We start from the raw sequence: 19,425 nt of genomic DNA on the forward strand, positions 1-19,425 counted from the left end.
ACTCAATAGCTGAGGGGTTCGGCCACAAATGGGAGCTGCACCCGCTACTCTTTTGGTGAATGAGGAGTTATTTTTTTTGAAGAGAAAAGGTCTGCATTCTGAACAAACACAACAAACACAAAAGTCAGCCTTTAAAATCGAATATCCCATGTTTTAAGCTGTGAAATTCTGTAGTTGGACTGCTGGTGTGGTGACCACTTTAGACTTTTAGATGCACAGTTCAAGTGTCCTCCATTCTAGTTAATTTATCACCAACTTTTTGGATAAATCAATTAATCGGTTTGTCATTTTTTTCAGAAAAATAGGTTTAATTCCGTGATTCCATCTTCTTAAATAGGATTATTTAATGACATTTTATGACAGTAAACTGGATGTCTTTGAGTTGTGGACAATTCAACACATTAGGATGTAGTTTTCTGGGAGACACTGGCAGACTTTTTTTTAAATTAATCATCTGTGCAGATTCTAGATCATCCAAGTCATGGAGCAGCTGGACTTCTCTTTTAGGTCCTTGAAGACCTTTTACCTCTCATTCAAGTTCATTTTTAGTCCTTTCTTTTATAATTTTCTGGCATTTTGTAGCTCAAACAGCTAATTCATTAATTGAGAAAATAACCTGTAGTTGCAGCTTTAATGCCAATGCCTCCAAGCAGCAAGTCCTCTGTTCGATTTCCAGAAAACTGGCACCTTTACAGCATGTCAGAGATGCTCTTTAAACCCTACATTTATTATCCCTCTATGCTGAAGTTATCCAGTAAAGCTGAAAATGCAAAAAAAAAAGCACTACAAGTTTTGTTTTAATGCAAGAAACTGCTAACTTTCATTCACCTGCCATGTTGTAGTAGCTGTTTAAATTCCAAAATAACATCCAGAAATGTAAAAAAAATCTGAATAATTACATTTATTCTCATAATAATATGCAGAAAGAACATATACTTGATGTTTTGTGTGGCTCAAAGCTCTATTGATACATTTTTTGGGGCCATTTATGCTCTTTGTAAAGTTTGTTATCCATGTGGAACGGATGCATTACATGGAATAAGTCCAGTATTTACTCTGAATATCCATCTCTTTGTTTGTCTGTTGTTTGGTGCTTTCCAGACAGTTGAAGATAGTTTATCAGGTACCTACTGCTGCTGATGAGCGCTGAGACTGACCCAAGCACTAAATGTGTCATAAAAGCAAATCTATGAGCTAAAAGGCGCTAAAAACGCTCTTAGAGGTGGTTAAAACTCTCTGTAGATTCATCGCTGAGATGGATCCTTCTTTCATTAGTCAGATGTAAAATTATTGCCAGCTTCATTTCACTCAATCCCCTGTTCAGTTAATTGATTCGCCATTGAGCTGCCTGTCTGGAACATGGGAGGAGAAACACGCTGCACATCGCCTGAAACTTCAGCCGAGGTGACGAATAAAAGACGAGAGGAGGCGACGCATGGAAGGGCCCAGAGAAAAGAGAGGAGGAGCAGAAAATGGAGAGTTGTAGAGTGATGGGAGAGAGAGCGAGAGAAAGCTCTTTCACCCTGCGGGAAATTGGAAAATAAATTGAGTTGACATAGGCAGGTTTGCATAGAGGTATTGATGCTGTGGAGGAGAGAGGTTTGGCCTCCAAGGTTCAGGCGAGGCTAATCATCTCCATATCCACCGATTAGGATGACCGAAAGGCTTCCCGGGGTTAGCAATTAGCAGTTTCCATCTGATACAGTCCAGCGTGGTTTCATCTTCAGCTCTGTGCTAATTAAGCATCACTTCGATTTGTCCTTTAGTCAAAACCAGAACAGGAAACCTAATTTAAGGAGCAGCAGCTGTTTTGAGCCCATCTGAAGAAGAGATGTGGTTGTTATTGCAGCTTTCTGTCCAAGTGCCTTCTTTTAATTTGGTGCTGCTGAAGAGGCACTCAGTCTGGGATGTCAGGTTGGATTTTTCAGAGGTGAGAGTGTTTCAATGTGACACTTCTCTGATGGGAGGAATTTAATCTCTTCCTTCTATCTTCATTACTTTCTCCTGCTTCTTTCTTTTCAGTGCTAGGAGGATTTTGGAGAGTTTGGGCCACATTTGTGGTTTTAAACTCGTCACATTTGGAGATATGTGTTGATAGTTTGGACCGATCAGAAGCCTGCTGTGTCTTGAGAGCATAATTCAGAATTGTGACTGTTATTTCTGGTATCGTTGCGGTAATGTTATCTGTATTTAGAACCAACAAGAATGACTTCTGGATGTTTCTGTAAAACCTTAATCCATACTGAAACAGTGTTTTTTTTTTAAATTCTAGTGTCAAAATCTAAAAAAGCAAAATATGTTAAGATGCAGATAATTTCATATCATGGTATACTACACTTATAATAGTAGTAGTGTAAATAGTTTTTTTTTTAAATTATTTAACCTCCTAAGACCCGAGCTTTGGTTTGGTTTGCATTTTAGTATTTTTCTACTTACCTGGGATAAGGAGTGACCAATAAATATAATCACTGGATAATATCTAATATCTGATTATTTTGTTTATTACATTTGCATTATATATATATATATATATATATATATATATATATATATATTTACTAGATTTACATTGATATTACTATTATTATTATTATTATTTTTGTAGTAGTGGTTGAAGTAGTAATCTTAGTATTATTATTATTAGTATTAACAATATGCCCTTTTGGGGGAAAAAATCAAAAAACAAAAACATGTCCACATATGTGGATGTCAGGTCTTAAGAGGTTAAAAGTGTAAAAAATATTTTTTTTGCACAATTTACAGTTATTTACAGCTTTTCACAGTTTAAAAATAATAATACAGACAATAGCTAGAGTATAGTTTATATATTAATCTCAAAAACTAGACTAAGACTGTCCACATAAAAAATGTGATTTTAAAAAATACTGATACGTTCTGTTATATGTTCTGTAATTTTATATAATTTTTTCAATTTTTTTAACATTACAAGACTCTGTTTTTTCTTGACAAACTTCCTAAGTGTTTAATAGAAAGACAATAATTAAAAAGACTAAAGCTTCAGTAAAAATGACAAATTGTTAAAGCAGCGAGATAAAAACGGACCATAAACAAAGAGCATTAAAATAGTCTGACCGTAAAACAGAAGAATTGGGTCTTTAAACACATTTATATATCACACATTCATAACTTCCAGTTAATAAAATAACGTTTTAAGAGACTAAAGATGTTTCCTGATGTAGTAACTCTGAACTCCTTCCAGCATCTAAACCTTCAGAGCTCCTGAAGGTTTAGATGTTAGTCAGTTCTCTGTAAACTGAGGTGACAGATGATCAATGGCTCTCCATCCCTTTTCATTTCATCCCTCCCCCTCGCTGCTAATCATCACATCCCTCCAGCTCTCCCCTTTCATCGCTATCATCCCTCCTTCTCCACCTTCCTCCTGAAAAACCTCCTCCTCTTCCTCTCCCCTTGGTTTAAGCCAATTACCACCATGTCCTTGGCTGGTGGAGGAGAAAGAAGAGGGGCTTTTCCTGCTTCTCTCTCTTCTTTCATTCCCTCCCTCTCTTAGAGAAGGCGTGAGTCATCGTGACATCCAGAAGGGCTTCAGCGGATTCCTCGTTTCGCCTGAATCTGAGTCGATAATCAGGCCTTGATGAATCTCTGATGGCTCCTTGTTAATGGCGACAATCGGACGACTAGAAAGGCTTTTTGAAATCGTTGACAGCCTTCAGTGAGGTCAGGGTTCAGCATCGATCCCGAGAGAAAGGAGGCGAGAACATGAGGGAACTTTAAAAAAACAGGTCATTATTTTTTGAAAAGATACTCTTTAATTACAAACCATCCAGAAAAACTACGCGCTAATACAGCCAGTGGCTTCTTTCACTTATTTTTAGCTTGGCAATCGGCCAAAGAGAGACTTTTATTTTGTAATTTTAGTCATTCAGGTGATCTAGAGCGCTGAAAAAGGTGGAATTTCTGTTCATTTTACACAAAAATAGACAACAATTGGATTAAAGTCAGAAAAAGAAGGTTTTGACAGATATTTTTGTGTAGTTTGGTGTGGATCTGCAGATATTTGTTCCATCTCTATGAATGAATTGAATCAAACCAACAGATTCATGCGTTAGGGTGCGATTTTTGGAGCTTTGGCCACCAAATGATCGTCCACAACAACCGATATGAGTTTCTATATTATTGTTCATGTTTCATGTGACTTTCATTTCTATTTTTAAGGGTTGATTAAGTTGGTAGTTGGATCAGTGGGGAAGTAATTAAATTTTTTTGCTTGACTTTCAGTCAAGGAGTCATTTTTATTTTGTGTGTTTTTTTTTCCATTCAGATGATTGAAGAGTTGAAAGTTTTGCAGCATTTCACACAGTCAGAAAAAATGGGTTTTGGCAGTTATCCTCTTATTTGTAGGTGTGAATCTTCAAATGTTTGCTCCGTCTCTAAGCAGAAATTGAATCCAGTCCAGCAGTTTCTTGTGTTGACTTGTTACAGTGTTTTCTTTTGCTGCCGCAAATGCATTGTCCAGACAGCAAATATGAGTTTTTACATTATTGTTCATGATTCATGTGAGTTTTATTTATATTTTTAAGGTTAGATTAAGTTGAGAGTTGAATCAGTCGCAGAAAATGAGTGCATTTTGTTTCTGACTTGACTTTCAGCCAAGGAGTGACTCTTATTTTGGATTTTTTTTCCATTCAGATGATTGAAGAGGTGAAAGTTTTACAGCTTTTTACACACAAAAAAGGTAAAAAATTGAAATGGAGTAAGGAAAAATGGGGGATTCTGCAGTTATTTTTGTATTCTTAGGTGTGAATCTGCAGATATTTGCTCCATGTCTACGCAGAAATGTAATCCAATCCAGCAGATTCATGAACTTACTTGCTATGGTGCAATCTTTGCTGCCATAATTGTGGAAATATCCAGTATTTCTCACACAGTAAATGCAAAAATTGGCTTAAGGTCAGAAAGTTATTTTTTAGGTGTGAGTTTGCAGATATTTGCTTTATCTGCGAACATGAATAGAATCCCATCTGTCAGACTCCTGTCAGCCACAAATGCATCTTTCAGGACTAATATGAGTTTTACAGCATCATGAATGATTCAGGTGACGTTCATCCGTGTATTTAAAGTTTGTTTAGATTGAAGCTGGTGGAATATCAGTCCAGAACTGTCACCAGTATTAACCCGTCACTCCACCCAAATCTCCTCCTGAAATTGTTGATATAAAAACTTATTGTATTACAACTAATAAATATATATGTAAATATAAGATGGAGGTTTGAACTAATGACCGACCCTGACGTAGAATTTCCTCTTTACGCCGGTCAAAGCTGCTGATTGGAATCACTGTAGAGGTGAAGGTACACGACTTAAACTCTGATTTCTACCGTCTGCATGCAGCAGATGAATCAGAAAACAGCTTTCCAGTTCTGTGCACGTATATTATTAAGATATTTTTATTAAGTACGATGGAGCTGTAATATCTAAGAGACCAAATATTTACCAAAAGACGTCTTGGAGAAGAAGGCGACTTTAATTTGCAAATTTATTGAGTCAAACATGGATTTTCTGTTTGGAAATGGAGAAGTCCTTATTGTAGCTGGCTGTTACTGTCTGTGGCTCTACTAAATATTTATTTACATTGTCGTCTTCATCAGGAATTAGAAAGCTAATGATTCTTTACATTCGTTTCTTTAATAGTCTCACTGTGTGCTCACTTAATCATCTCATCCACTAAACCCCCTTTTTCCGTTTAATTTAGTCATTTTCTTCTTGGCTGCTCAGAAATCTCTCATTTTAAAGAATAGGCTGCTCGGTTTCTGCAACTCTTTCCTTTTTTATTCCTTTTTCTTCACCACAGGGAGTTTTTCGGTGCTACCAGCTGCCAGTGAACTATCGGGTAAATAAAACTCTGTTTTGCTCTTCAGCAACACGCTAGTTAACCAGACACAAAAGCACTTAGACGGGACGCATTAATTGACTTTTTTTTCTTTTTTTCTGTCTTTGTTTTCATCATCAATCTCCATTTGTCTTTCCTGCGTCCACCTCCAGCCTCCTCTCATCCGTCTCTTTTTTTCCCCGTGATGGTGACTCAGCGGCCATCTGCTGCCCGGCAAGTCCTCTCCTGACTTATTACCCTCGATTTGTTTATTAACGGGACGACACTGATGCCTCTATCTGCTCCACCTATCTCCTCCTCTTCCTCACCTTCCTCCTCTTCGGTGGGCTGCTATCAGGTATTCCTCCTGAATCTCTCTCTAAGTGCTGCTACCCTTCATTCTACCTCATATCTTATTTTTTTGGCTCCTCTCCTCATTCTTCACCTTTTTTTTTTTCCCTCCCGCAAAACAGATTGTAGGAATGAGGTCAGAGTGTGTGTGTGTGTGTGTGTGTGTGGTGTGTGTGCGTGTGCATATGGATATGAATGTGATCCGACTGTTGATGTTTTGTTTGTCTGTAGGTGTTACCGATGTCATTATGATGCCTGCAGAAACAACACACACACCGGAAAACACCCCGGGGGCAGGTGTGTGTGTGTGTGTGTGTGTCTGTTTACGTGTGTGTGTGTGTGTGTGTGTGTGTGTAGACCTCCCATTGAACCAGACTGCCGTCGTATTTTTTCTCCGCAGAGACTGAATCTGTCCGCTAGTTTCTGTTTTTCTGTTTGTTTTCTCTGCTTTTTCTCCCTCTGTTTTAGCACCATTACTGGCTTCAGGAAGTCATCAGAGGAAAGTTTACACGATTTCGGCGGTTTGATCCGTTTGGGTTGGTGTGTTTTCCAGGAGTCCAAATATATTTCACTGTTCGGAGTTGTATTTGTTTTAGGAGGAAATGAATCTCAGCACAGCTTCATACTAATGAGAGGGATAAGATGCTGGATTTATCCTCGTGTGTTGAATCTGTACAGCGCACGTGTTGTTGTAGGAATTCATACTTGTGCCACTGTTTTTTTTTTTCATGCATTTCACTCAGCTTCTGAAATGGAGCAGATTTTATTGGAATTGGAGCTCATAAATGATGAAAAATGGTTGCTTTTACAGAAATTGTTGCTACTGAGTCTATGTATAGCTTGGTGAAGCTGTGAAAATTTCATGAGCAATCACACCTCATTACATATTACATGTCTGTGCAAATCTACATTCAGTGTCTTAGCAGAAAAAAGTCGATCAGTCAGTTGTTGCATGTAGTCGAAGTAAAAATCAGACTATCGTCCTTTCTACGGCAGCAAAACAACTTAAACCCAATATTTTTAAATCTTTGTTGTTGCATGTAGAATATAAAACATTGCAGTTAATGAACATCAGAAATATAGAAAACCTGCTTCCAGTATCACAAAGCCAGAATCCGTCATAGCAGCATGTACTGTATGCAGCTGCATCATTTATGAAAAATAGTTTTTTTCATACTTAAAAAGGTCATCAGGTTCCAAGACAAGTGTTTGTCGTGGAAATATAATCTACATTTTGACAGAAGCACTGACGAGGCAGCAGGACACAGTTTTGTAGAAGTCGTAGGAGTTATTTCTGTCATTGAGGGTCCAGATGTAAAACGTTCGATGGCTTCGGTTCAGACGGACTTAAACTTTTCTTGGCTGAATCATCAGAACAAAAGATATAGAAGAGAGAAGTGAAGCATGACTCTAATCCAGTTACAGTTGACTGTAGTATTCTGTGAGACGGCACATTGTGGAAACCTGATGAAAGATTCATCAGATTAAAGCAGTCCGGCTTCAGATATTTTCACTTTTGGATGAATTTGGCTGCTGCGGATCTGTGATTCGACTCAAACTGAGTAACTTTGTATTCTGACTTTGCTGCAGCTCTGACTCTGTATATTTCGTCCATTTGAACTGGGCAGACATGATTTCTGAGTTTCATCTGGAATGCCGCCTGTAGTTGGTTTTCTGACTCAGAAAGTCAGAATAACCTTATGAACTCAACCTCCAAATGCAAGATGGCTGCTCAGTGCATCAACAGTAGTGGAAGTTGTGGTGATTTACTGTTTTAGTGTTTAGCTCTTATTAGCACTTGCGTCTTATTATTTGTTCCACATTAAATCAGAGGTAGACAAAGTGCAGTCCAGCCTCCATTTGCAGGTTATGCAGAATCTAACAATGTGTTATTAACGACTGGCACTTCTAAATTGAAAACAGAGAATTTCCTGGGTGTGTCTGTCTTGCTTTTCCGACTTAAAGCTTCAACAATACTGTAGAGCTTCAGGATCTGGAGACTGGTGCCAGGTGGAGCGAATGTTTACAGGAAGGAGCTCCTTATCGACTCCTTCAGTATTTCTGTTTTCATTACATGTACCGCCCAACAGTTGTGATGCAAATGTTCGCTCCAAAACAACAGCAAATAGTCGTTACTGAACGATGTCCTGTTATGTTGCCTGTACGGCGTATTTTGCGTAGTTGATGTCGATGTTTGAGGAGACACCTGCTCTTCAATGAGGATATCGAGAAAGATGGTAGAAAAATGGTGTTTGTTGTCTTCTGAGTTTAATTAATCAGTGTGAAGACCAGCACAGCAGTTTTTCAGAGTAGAGTGTGTGCTTTTTCTCACTGAAAACAACTGAAATAGATTCTATAGGGGTAGTTCTTCTGGATCGAACACCTATAAAGACAGGGGCCATCTGAAAGTCCCTGCAGTGGCCTAGTAGTCGCTGAGGCTCGTATTGTAGTCTTTTGCCATGTAAAACACATAGATACGCTGATTTCTCATAAATACGTATAGCTGGAATAATTAAGATTCACGACCAAAACATTAACCTACTGTACTGTGAAATTATCCAGGATTCTTACAAACTGCACGAGCCTTTTAATTACAAAGACATGTTTAGTTTTCTATATGCTGATCACAGTTTACCTGCATGAAAATCCAGATCAGGTGCTTTCCATCCACATTGCACCATGGAGTCTACCGCGGGCCTCCACCCAGTGCATGCTGGGATAGCGTCTAGCTCTCTGTAAATGAATGGGCAGCCAAAGAAGATGATGATTGAATAATGAACGAAGAAAGTTGGAGGATCAACACTGGCAGTTGGAAGTCTATCTCAGCTTGAACGCTCTGAGATCTGAGAGTATTTTGAAAAGCTTTAAGAAACAAAGAATACGGAGGATGCTCTTTTGATTTGAACCCATGCATCAGAGCTCTGAGCCTCAGGCGAGTGGTCTCGTCCCGAAAAACCCTCGCTCATTATTTCCGTGTGTCACTTAAATGCCAGCAGTGAGCTTCAGCCGTCCTCCAGCGTTACGCTCAGCTAAATGTACAGATTAGTCATTGCATCACATCCTGTCTCTGTTTGTTAGCCTCTCTTTCTTCTGGGACGTCGGCTGTGATGGGAGCGCTTCATTTCTCCTCCTCAGAGGGAAAGATTCAGCGCAACTCCATAAACGTGTTCGTCCAACAACTGTAAACCGTCACAGGGGATTTTAAACGGCGCAGTTAAAGGAGACGTGGTTTTGTGTGTGTGTGTGGAGCCTTCAGCTACCTGTCGCTGTAAAGGTTAGCTCGGGGCAGCCTTTGTTATAGATGCAGGATCCATAACCCTCAATCAGTGGATGGAAGAGGCTGGTGACAGAAAGCCACTCTACTGATTAGTAGTGACAAACACACAAACGCACACACAGATTATTCCTGTTTTTTATCCAGACTCGTGTTCTCTATGATCAGTGGGTAATTACACGACTTCTGCTGCTTCATCTATTAAACATGAGACTCTTTGATTGAGTCTAATATTGACCGCAGACATTTTGATAAAAAACCACGACTGAAATGATTCATCGAAATAGTGCCAGACGCTTTTTTTCCCCCCCTGCCAGACGAGGAATCATTTGAGATGGATGAATCATTTCTGATTGTCACAGAGAGGTTTCTAACCGGCCTCAGTGTGTTTTTACAAATTCCTGCACATTGAATGCTGTTTAGATCAGATATTGTATAAAGTATGATTTATTCTTTCCATTTTATTTTGTCATTATTCAGTTTTTTTAAAATTACTCTTTAGTTGTATTTCTGTTGCTACACTGCCTTTAGTTTAACAATGACAGTAAAGATCTGTTTTATTCTATCTGATAATGAGCCCTACTTACTGGGCAAACACACTGCAGTGAACTTTAACAGTTGGAAGTTAATAAAACCATTTGTGACAAGCAGGTAAAGACTTAAGAACAGACAGACCAATAAAACATGATTAACACAATAAACCTAAGGAACACTCCATTCCCAAACATAATAACCCACATTCCTCCCCTTGTGTCCCTTCAAAGCACCAGTCCTCCCAGAGCTTTTTATCTCATATCAATGATCGCTTCGTCATCATTTGCATGAATCGCCTCCTTTGAACCGTGTCTTTTGTCCCCGTATTGAATATGTGCACATCTGCTGCTCACGGAAAGAAGCCGAGTGTTTGCTCTCAGGTCATCTGCTGCCTGTATTATTCATCTCCCAACACATGAAATATGAATGAGATGACCTGGAACCACAGAAGAAGAAGGACACAACAGTGCACGTGGATTTGTAGGTGCACTTCAACGCCACACCAAGAGACTGTTGCTTTTAACGTTTTGTTCTGCTCTACACTCAGGAATCAGACCCATCACGTGTTGATCTGTGGATCTGAAAACCGCAGATGTTTTGTACTTTTCAGTCTGGTGTTCACAACAGATGTTTGATATCTGTATCCTTAATTAACAAACCAGAAAACCCGATGAAAACACTCGAGGAGTCATGTCTGTGCATTAAAGACGTTCGGTTTTGGAAATGTGCTTTTGCAAAGTGAGATTTCAGGATTGATGTCACTCTTTTTCATCTGTCGGGTAGATGTGTTTAGCTGCTGGTTAGCCTAGCTTAGCACAATGACTGGAAGCAGGGGGAAACTGTTAGCCTAGCACTGTCTGAAGGCAACAAAATCTGCATTCCTGCACCTTTAATGCTCATTATTTAGTAGCTCATATCTTTCTCTAAAGGGAATAGAGAGATGTCAAACATCTGGGGGACTGCCACACTGTTTCTGCTGAGACATAACATGCTAATAGGAGGTGTGATCAAAAAGTTGTAAATACTAAAAGTACACCTGGTTTAAATTAGACTCCGTTAAAGTGTAGTGATGCTCTGCTCCCAGTGCTCCTGCAACAACCCCTGAAGTTCTGTAAAGTACAGTCTGCAGTGGATGGAGATTCTCCTCATCTGTGTCTAGAGGGCGACTCTAAAACGTAAAGAAGAGGAGGCAATTCTGTTAGAGGGCAGATTGTAATGTTGTGGCTAAAAAACCCCTCGTGTGTTCTTCATGTGAACAACACATGTGGCATGGTTTCTCTCATCACCTCAGGAGGTTACAGTAGAACTTAGCAGTCTGACTCTGGAGGGCTGATTCCTAAATGTTGGATGTGCCTTCACCAGTTTTGGAAGCGGCATGAAAGCTGTTCTGGCAGCTTGTTTTCTCATGTTTTTCATTTCTGTGCTGCTGGCAACGATCGGCTTCAGGTTTCAGCGACAAAGTGGAACTCAGTTCAGGTTCTCAATAAGTTTCACAGTAAAACACAGGATTGAGAGACAGGATTTAGAAAGTCATTACAGAAATAATCACTTGGTGCTCTGATAGTATGTGTTTTTCTCATGCTCTCAACCTGTCAAATGAGCCAGAACAAGACAACTGAATTAGAGCAACTTATTGGACCAAGAATGAACATTTTCACATATTTGCACATAAGTTTTCTTTTTATGGCTGCCTCCTGCTGCTCAGCCGGCATACACTAACCAACATCGAAACCACCGACAGGTAGAAGAATGGATTAGATTCAGGACTCGACATGCAGAGGAGGAGGATTTAATCAACAGTTTCTGTTTCTGACAGTGTAAAAAAAATATGAGACTGTACAGTTTTGTTTTTTTGCATTGGGACCACATTAAACCAGGTCCAGATCAAAAGCCAGAGAGTTTAGGTGGGTCAAATGTGGAACAGATGGTCATACAAAGGCTGAAGACTCTATAAAACATAATTTTTGATATAGAAAACCATTATTTTTGTGTTAGAATGTAAAAACATGGAGATTTTAGTGTGGTTTTTTTGGCTTTCGGACTACTTTAGGCCAGGTCCGGATCAAAAACCTCTACACTTAGATGGGTTAACGCTGGAATAGATCACAGTTTTTCCTGGTACAAGCCCTGATCCATGGAGGCCCCACCCAGGAACCCAGTGCTCCCAGTGTCGGACACAGCAGGACTCCCATAGAGGTCCATGTTAGTGCAACGGTGATCAGAGCTGTTTTGGCCTCACATGTTTTTAATGATGTGGCTGATTGGCGTTTGTGTACATTAACAATAAGGTCTTTTATTTTATTTTTTTATCTCTGCAGCTCAGAATAACCGTTTTCAGATTCCTGCTGAGCTCTCGCCTGCTGTAGTAAACGCTCTCTACTTTCTATCTCCGCTGAGACGCGTCGTTCACACACCGCCGTCATTCTGCTAATTAACTGCACACTTCCACACTTCCACCTTTGATGTCGGACGTGTTCGGCGTCTCTCAGGAACCCGCCCACTCCCAGGCATCCCTCCCTCTGACGAGGCTGGTGGAGGTGTAGTCGTTGGACCCCCGGGCGACGCCTCATTAACCCACATTTCTCTGGCTGATGGGATCCAGGGGGTGGGAATGTTTCTGAGAGGAAAATGGAAATGCTGAGCGCTGTCTTTTGAAGAAATGCTTCAGCATCGGGGTGGCAGAGACTGGAAGCTGTTATTTTTTATTTTTTACAGCCTTTTCCTTTTCATTTACATCCCATAATTTCCCATATTTCACAGTCATTGTCAGGCTAATGCATCTGTAATCTTGTGTTCATTCATGGCTGGAGGCCAGAGGTGAAGTGTGGGAAAGAATCCTTTCCAACCTCATGAATTCTAACTCGTAATATGTAGGAAGCAGCAACTAACAAGCACCACTTATTTATGCAAATTTAAGCAATTAACAAGTTGCATAGGCATTCATATTAAACAAGAGCTGCTTCAAAATCTTAGAAGTGCTTTATTATTTTAAATTAGGTTCCATTTTATAACCCATTTCTTCCAGTATAGATTGCCTGTTTCTGCATGCGTTACAGTCAGATTTAGCTTTGTGCTCCTTTACCTTTGCTAAAAGGATGGAAATTAATGCAGTAGAAGTGAAGACGTCATCTTTTTTTATTCCTGATCTAAGATTTGGATGTGTTCTGTCAGCTGCAGGTGATGCCCGCAGACCTTCATAAAACTCCTTTTGTGGACCACAGAAACATGACTGTTGCATTCTGCTGCTTTCTAGTTAGTTTGGAGGATCCTGGTCCATACAAGTGCTGTAAATTAGCATCTGTTTATTTTGTGCATGAACAGATTTCGGACTGTAGAGGAATCTGTGTAGTATGTTTATGATTTAACTTCACCTCTGCGCATTTATTTTCTCTTTCAAACATGTAGATTTCAGCCCAAATATGCAGAAATCTGGAAACAGAAAAAGAATCCAGAATGATCAAATACGCCGGCCTCATCCTGAAGCTAAAAGTCGACATTATGTTGTGGCGTTTCCCAGATTTCAAACTTTGCAGACTTTGTTTCTTTATTTGTTAAATCTCAACAAACGGACCAATATTCTGTCCTCAAAATTCAGCATTTTTACAAATAATGATTTATTCTTTCTCAACATGCCACCATAAAATTCTACTGTTTATTTAATCAGCTGAAATCTCATTATTTCACAGATTTTTTTCCTGTTGTTTTTGCATTTTTGACCACATTTTTTAACAGCGTACTCCAGCTTTAAGGTACATTATTACACTTATTGAAGCTTCTTCTGAGGAAGGTTTTGCAGAACTTTTTCACATGTGTGGTCGTGTCTGATGTGCAAGATAAGCAGAGCTATGTCTGGAAGTTGAACTGGGAAATGCAGCATTTGTCGCCTCGGTGGATTTAAACTGACTGCATTTTGAACTGAACTTGGATGTGTGAAGGAAAAAGAGCTTTTTCTTTCGGCTTGTTTTCCCCTCAGTCCCATCTGATGTTCATTGGGGGACGATTAATTGTGGTTTTGTGTTGTTGTTCTTGCTGTAGTGGTGGAGATGTTTAAAAAAGCAGCAGATGTTTTCTCAGAGAGGCAGTTTTCCTTTGTGATGAGAATTATTTGCTGCTGTTGATCAAAACTGTTACCATTTAAAGCACACATCAGGATTCACACTTTACACACTTAATTTAATCCTTTCTGTTCTAAGTTTTCTTTAATCCTTCAGGTTTGGTCGTATATACATCCCATCATCCAGTTGCTCTTCTCCTCTCGTCGTGTCATTCTCAGCCTTCCTTCCCTGCTTCTCTGATTTCCTCCTCATCACCTTAATTTGCATCCTGCCTGTCCATTTAGTAAACTAATCCGTCCAGCAGCAGGAGCTGATCCTGCAGTGCCCTAACCTCTGCGCCGTCCGTCCTCCTGACAGGAGATGAAAAGACACTTCACTTCATTAGGAGTTTCTTATTACCTGCCTCTCCTCACAGCCTTGAACTGTCAGTCTCAAGTGTTGAGAGATTCTGGATGAGTCGCTGTCCTCAGAGCTGGATTAGTCACATTATTCATTCATTTTTGATTCTTCAATTAATCTCTTCAATTACAAGATATCAAAACAACCTGAAAAGCTCTCATATATTTCCAAGTATTAAGTATGAGAAAGTATTTGATTTTCCTTTGTATAAAATAAAGAAATGCAGTGCATTTTTTTCCTGATAAAGGACTAACATGCAACAGTCACCTTCCACTTGAAATAATTGATTAATTCATTAACACAGATTATATAAATTACTCAGTTTTCGCTGACAGCACCATATTTACCGCTAAATACTCGCCTGCAAGCAACTCAGTGAGGTTTTTCAATCACATCTCTTCATGTAATTTAATTTTTCTTTCCCAGAAGTATTTGCTCTCATTACAAATCCTGTTAGTAAGCATTAATCTATAACTGCGCTGGCGGTCAGGACTTTCTTATGTAAGACACTGCAGATAAGCATCTCGATCGATGGCGCTGGGAGGATCGGGGCTTTATAGGGATTGACTTTCACAGGGAAACAGAACCAGACTGTTGGATTCATGACTGACAGAGAAAACTGAGCTTTCACCCTGCAGGTAGTGAAGGAGATAAATGGCAAATACTGCTGTGTTAATCTGCATTATAAGTCATGAAGCTGTCGAGACGTTTTTTTGTGTTTTTTTTAAGATTTTGATGCAGTGAGCAGCTTTAGCTCAGTCCTCGTGTAGAAAAGAACACCTTTACATTGTGTCTATTTTAACCAGTAACTAGCCCTATCCCTTTATATTGTGTAGTTTCTAATTAGTAACTAACCCTAACCCTTTATACTGTCTAGTGTTTAACCAGTAACTAATCCTAACCCTTTCTGTTCTCCTTCTGCTACATTTCTTTGAAGATTCCTTTAAAATTGTAGCTAAAGTGTTGAAGTGCTTGTCTGATCCCTCTCTCTAATCTGTTCTTATATATATATTGTATCATTAATTATAAATAATGAAGAACCAGCGTGTCAGCAGTACGTTGCAGGTGTTCACCTCTCATTGGCTGCTCATTTCAGGAAGCTTTATCCTCTTCTTCTGCTATCTGCCATTTCCAAAATCCTCAACAGCAACCTTTAACCCACTACACTGAACATCAGGATGATTTAAATCTTGCAGCGAAACAATTCTGCAAGTTCTATATCCACTTTAATGTTAGCAACTCATAAACATCTGGAATATGACTCTTTTGTAAGTTGTCAAAAGCCAAAAAGGTTGGAAACCACTGGCTTGCATGTATTTTAGAAGTCGGTGTGTAAATTCTTCATGTTAACAGAAACTAAAGCTGTCAGATAAATGTGGTGGAATAGAAGTACAATATTTCCCTCTAAAATGTAGTGGAGTGGAAGTATAGAGCAGTATAAAATGGAAATACCGAAGTAAAGAGTCTAAAATTAGTTTTTAAGCACAGAACTTCAATAAATATATGCTACTGTTGAAAAGGGCCCCTTAGAAATGTCTTTTTTCAATGAAGATAACTTTAAATGAATGATAAATCCAGTGTAGACATTATTAATGTGGTAAGTGACTGCTCTAGCTGGAAACGGCTGATTTTTTTATTTTATTTAATGGAATATCTACATAGAGGTACAGAGGAACATTCCCTCCACAGTATTTAGTAATCCTGATGTCTGAGCTGTTCCACCGCCTGTCGCCTCACATTTACGGTCTCTGCTCCCTTGCTCACAGTATAAGTCTTTGCTGTTATTGTTTCTTGAGGGGCTCATAAAGGAGAAACCAGTCGGCAGTATTTCAGGTGTCTGCTGGTGGCCGCTGTGCAAAGTGAAATATCACAGCAGACCGTGGTTCACTCCAGGCAGCGTGTCGAAGGCCGTCTGCCATTTTCTGCATCATCACAGCACGTCTGTGTGTTCAAGCTCATGAACACAACCGAGCATTTGTAGTCCTACCGTGAGACGCTGCTGTGGCTTTGCTTAGGAGGGTGTTTTAAAAGCTTCACAAAAAACATCATGTTAAAAAGATTTTTACATGATTTTTGAACATAGTCTCCTTTAACTCTCGTGTCATCCTGCGAGCGAAAATGGACCCGTTTTAAAGTTTGAAAATCTGTGGAAAATATATATTTTCACAGTGAAACTTCTGATGTCCACATTTTCAACACGTTTGGGAAATCTTTCAACGTTTTTTGGTGGATAAAAAGAAATGTTAAAAATGCGTCTTAATAACATTCACAAGACCAATTTTTGTGAATGTTCTTAAAAATATTAAAGTTTTACTGATATATATGTAATCACTTTAGATATTTTTACAGTTTTTTGGGAAGATTTTTGCTCATTTTTTGAAAATACAAGAATTTTCTTGCCAAATTTGGGGGATTTTTTTAAGGAATAATTGGAATTTTCTTCCTGAAGGTTTTGCAAATTTTAAGAAATTTGTCCTGTGATGTTTCCATGGTGAAGCTGAGATATTTTCAACCCTCGTATGACTGAGCAGGTTTCAGCAAGACCCATCTACACTAAAATGTGAGTCCAGCGTTTCCACATCGAGCCTAAACTTAATATTTGAATTTCTAACCCTCGCTAGCTGCTGTGGACAGACGACCAAAACACAAGTATTAGAACAAATGAGAGTTAGTCTGGCTGTGTCTCCTCCAGCCTCACTGAGCGCTCTGCCACATCTGCCGGCCTCTCGCTGAGCCTTCCAGCTGTTTCTACCAGCTGAGCCTTCCAGCTGTTTCTACCAGCTGAGCCTTCCAGCTGTTTCTACCAGCTGAGCCTTCCAGCTGTTTCTACCAGCTGAGCCTTCCAGCTGTTTCTTCCAGTTGAGCCTTAGAGCTGTTTTTTCCAGATGCTTCATCCAGCTGTTTTCTCCAGTAGAGCCTTCCAACTGTTTCTTCCAGCTGTTTTTTCCAGATGCTTCTTCCAGCTGTTTCCTCCAGCTGTTTCTTCCATCTGAGCCTTCCAGCTATTTTTCCAGCTGCTTCTTCCAGCTGTTTCCTCCAGCTGTGCTGACGTTAACCTGCCTTTCGCAAAGCTCCAGATTCAGTCTCCCGCTGAGTCGCAGCACACTTCAACAGGAGGTGAACATTTTCATGCCATGTCAGTTTTAAGGGTGTTTAAATATCATTTTCCACTCGACTCCCTCGCTCCACGTTTTATTCCATTTCTGCAGGCACCGGGACCTGGCTCTAAATTTTGTGACTTCTGAATGGCATATTTTAGCAAATTTCCACACAGCCTGAGGTACTGCAGCCCTGGAATAAATCCAGTACTACCTTTATAATGTTTAAATTTTCATGTGTCCTACAGGTTCCTGGCTGTGTGTGATGTTGTTAGATTAGATTATACTGTGTCCTGTTTTGGTGGGCTGTACATTAGAGTGGTGGTTAGACTGTCGCCTCACAGCTAGAAGATCCCCGGTTCACGTCCCGGCCTTCCTGGGATCTTTCTGCATGGAGTTTGCATGTTTGCACTGTACATGTGTGGGTTTTTTCCAGGTTCTCCAGCTTCCTCCCACAGTCCAAAAACATGCTGAGGTTAATTGATTATTCTAAATTACCCAAAGGTGTGAATGTGAGTGTGCTTGTTTGTCTCTTTGTGTAGCCCTGTGATAGACTGTTACTTGTCCAGGTGTCTCCTGCCTTCACCCTAAGGCAGCTGGAGTAGACTCCAGCCCCTCGTGACCCTAATGAGGATTAAGTGGTGTACAAAGAATGGATGGATGGATGGATGGATGTGTCCTGTTTTGCAATGTTTTACCCACTCTTCCAATTTGCAGTAAAAGTAGAACTCAGAAACATTCAACACCATAATCAAACAGAAGAAGAAAGCAAAGTAATGGAATTTTCAGAAAATGTGTTTGTATGAAGAAGGTGTGTGAGGCAGACACGCACGCACGCACGCACGCACACACACACACACACACACACACACGCACACACACTATGTTTTTCTATCATTGTGGGGACATACCATTGACTCCCATTCATATCTAACCCCTAACCCTTACCCTAACCCTAACCTTAACCCAGACCAAAACAATGGCTAACCCTAAAGAAACATTTTTGCACTTTTACTTTTTTCAGTAACGATAACATGGCCAAGAAAACACTGTTTAAACTTGACATTGACATTGTTTTCGGTTTTCCTACAGTTGTGGGGACATTTGGTCCCCACAAGTATAGCCAGCACCTGACCACACACACACACACACACACACACACACACACACACACACACACACACACACACACACACACACACACACACACACACACACACACACACACACACACACCTTGGGATCAGTAATGGGACAGCTGCTCAGAAACACTTGTGTGTAGTTTAGGAGGTTCAGGAGCAGCATGAGGTGGAGATAAATAAAATGTAACGGCTCAGTGATTTAAAAACGCTCACCAGATAAAAATAAAAGGACAGAATAAAATAAATAAATGGGTCACTTCAGTCACTCCCTCTCTGTGAAGCCGATCGGTTTCAGCTTCTTCTGAGCTAAAGAGGCTGAGAGACGGAGCGTCTCCCAGCGTGCAGAAGATGAAAATACAGAAGCTGATTCTGACATAAAAAAGAAAAACTGTACTGTGACTTTAGCAGGGGGGAGCAGGAGCCTGCATGGGAATGAAAACAGAGGAGAGCTTGTCGATCATCCAGCACTCCTGGGGTGGAGGAGATCATCTCTCAGTGACAGCCGCTTGTCAAAGCTCTGGATGATGTAGCCCCAGCAGTGTGCATCCCAGCATCCCACCGGGGGGAGGGTTAGAGGGTTAGAGGCTCTGTTCACGTCAGAGATCAGCTGATCCCAGCTCTGGAGGAGAATATTTGAATGCTTTTCCCATCGTGAGGCTGAGGATGCTGAAGTGGAGAGTTTAGAGCTTTTGGTTTGAGACGAGGTGGGATGAGCTTTTTTTCT

The 19,425-nt window shown here is 40.0% G+C and overlaps 1 protein-coding gene across 6 annotated transcripts in view; it reads left to right on the forward strand.

Annotated features, from left to right (window-relative positions):
* Positions 1-19,425, forward strand: part of si:dkey-91i10.2 (uncharacterized protein LOC555224 homolog) — a 69,581-nt gene that overhangs the window by 21,758 nt on the left and 28,398 nt on the right. Inside the window, exons 2-3 of one of the 6 annotated variants that reach the window (XM_051959124.1) lie at positions 5,831-5,869; positions 6,022-6,206. The exons of 3 other annotated variants lie outside the window; for them this stretch is intronic. The gene's annotated coding sequence lies outside the window, so the exon portion shown is untranslated. Of the gene's footprint in view, positions 1-5,830; positions 5,870-6,021; positions 6,207-19,336; positions 19,406-19,425 lie in introns of those variants that run through there. 2 more of the 6 variants (XM_051959123.1, XM_051959125.1) reach the window with 2 other exon arrangements.

Source organism: Acanthochromis polyacanthus, chromosome 14 (assembly GCF_021347895.1).
Source record: "Acanthochromis polyacanthus isolate Apoly-LR-REF ecotype Palm Island chromosome 14, KAUST_Apoly_ChrSc, whole genome shotgun sequence".
In the NCBI taxonomy this organism is placed as follows: Eukaryota; Metazoa; Chordata; class Actinopteri; family Pomacentridae; genus Acanthochromis; species Acanthochromis polyacanthus.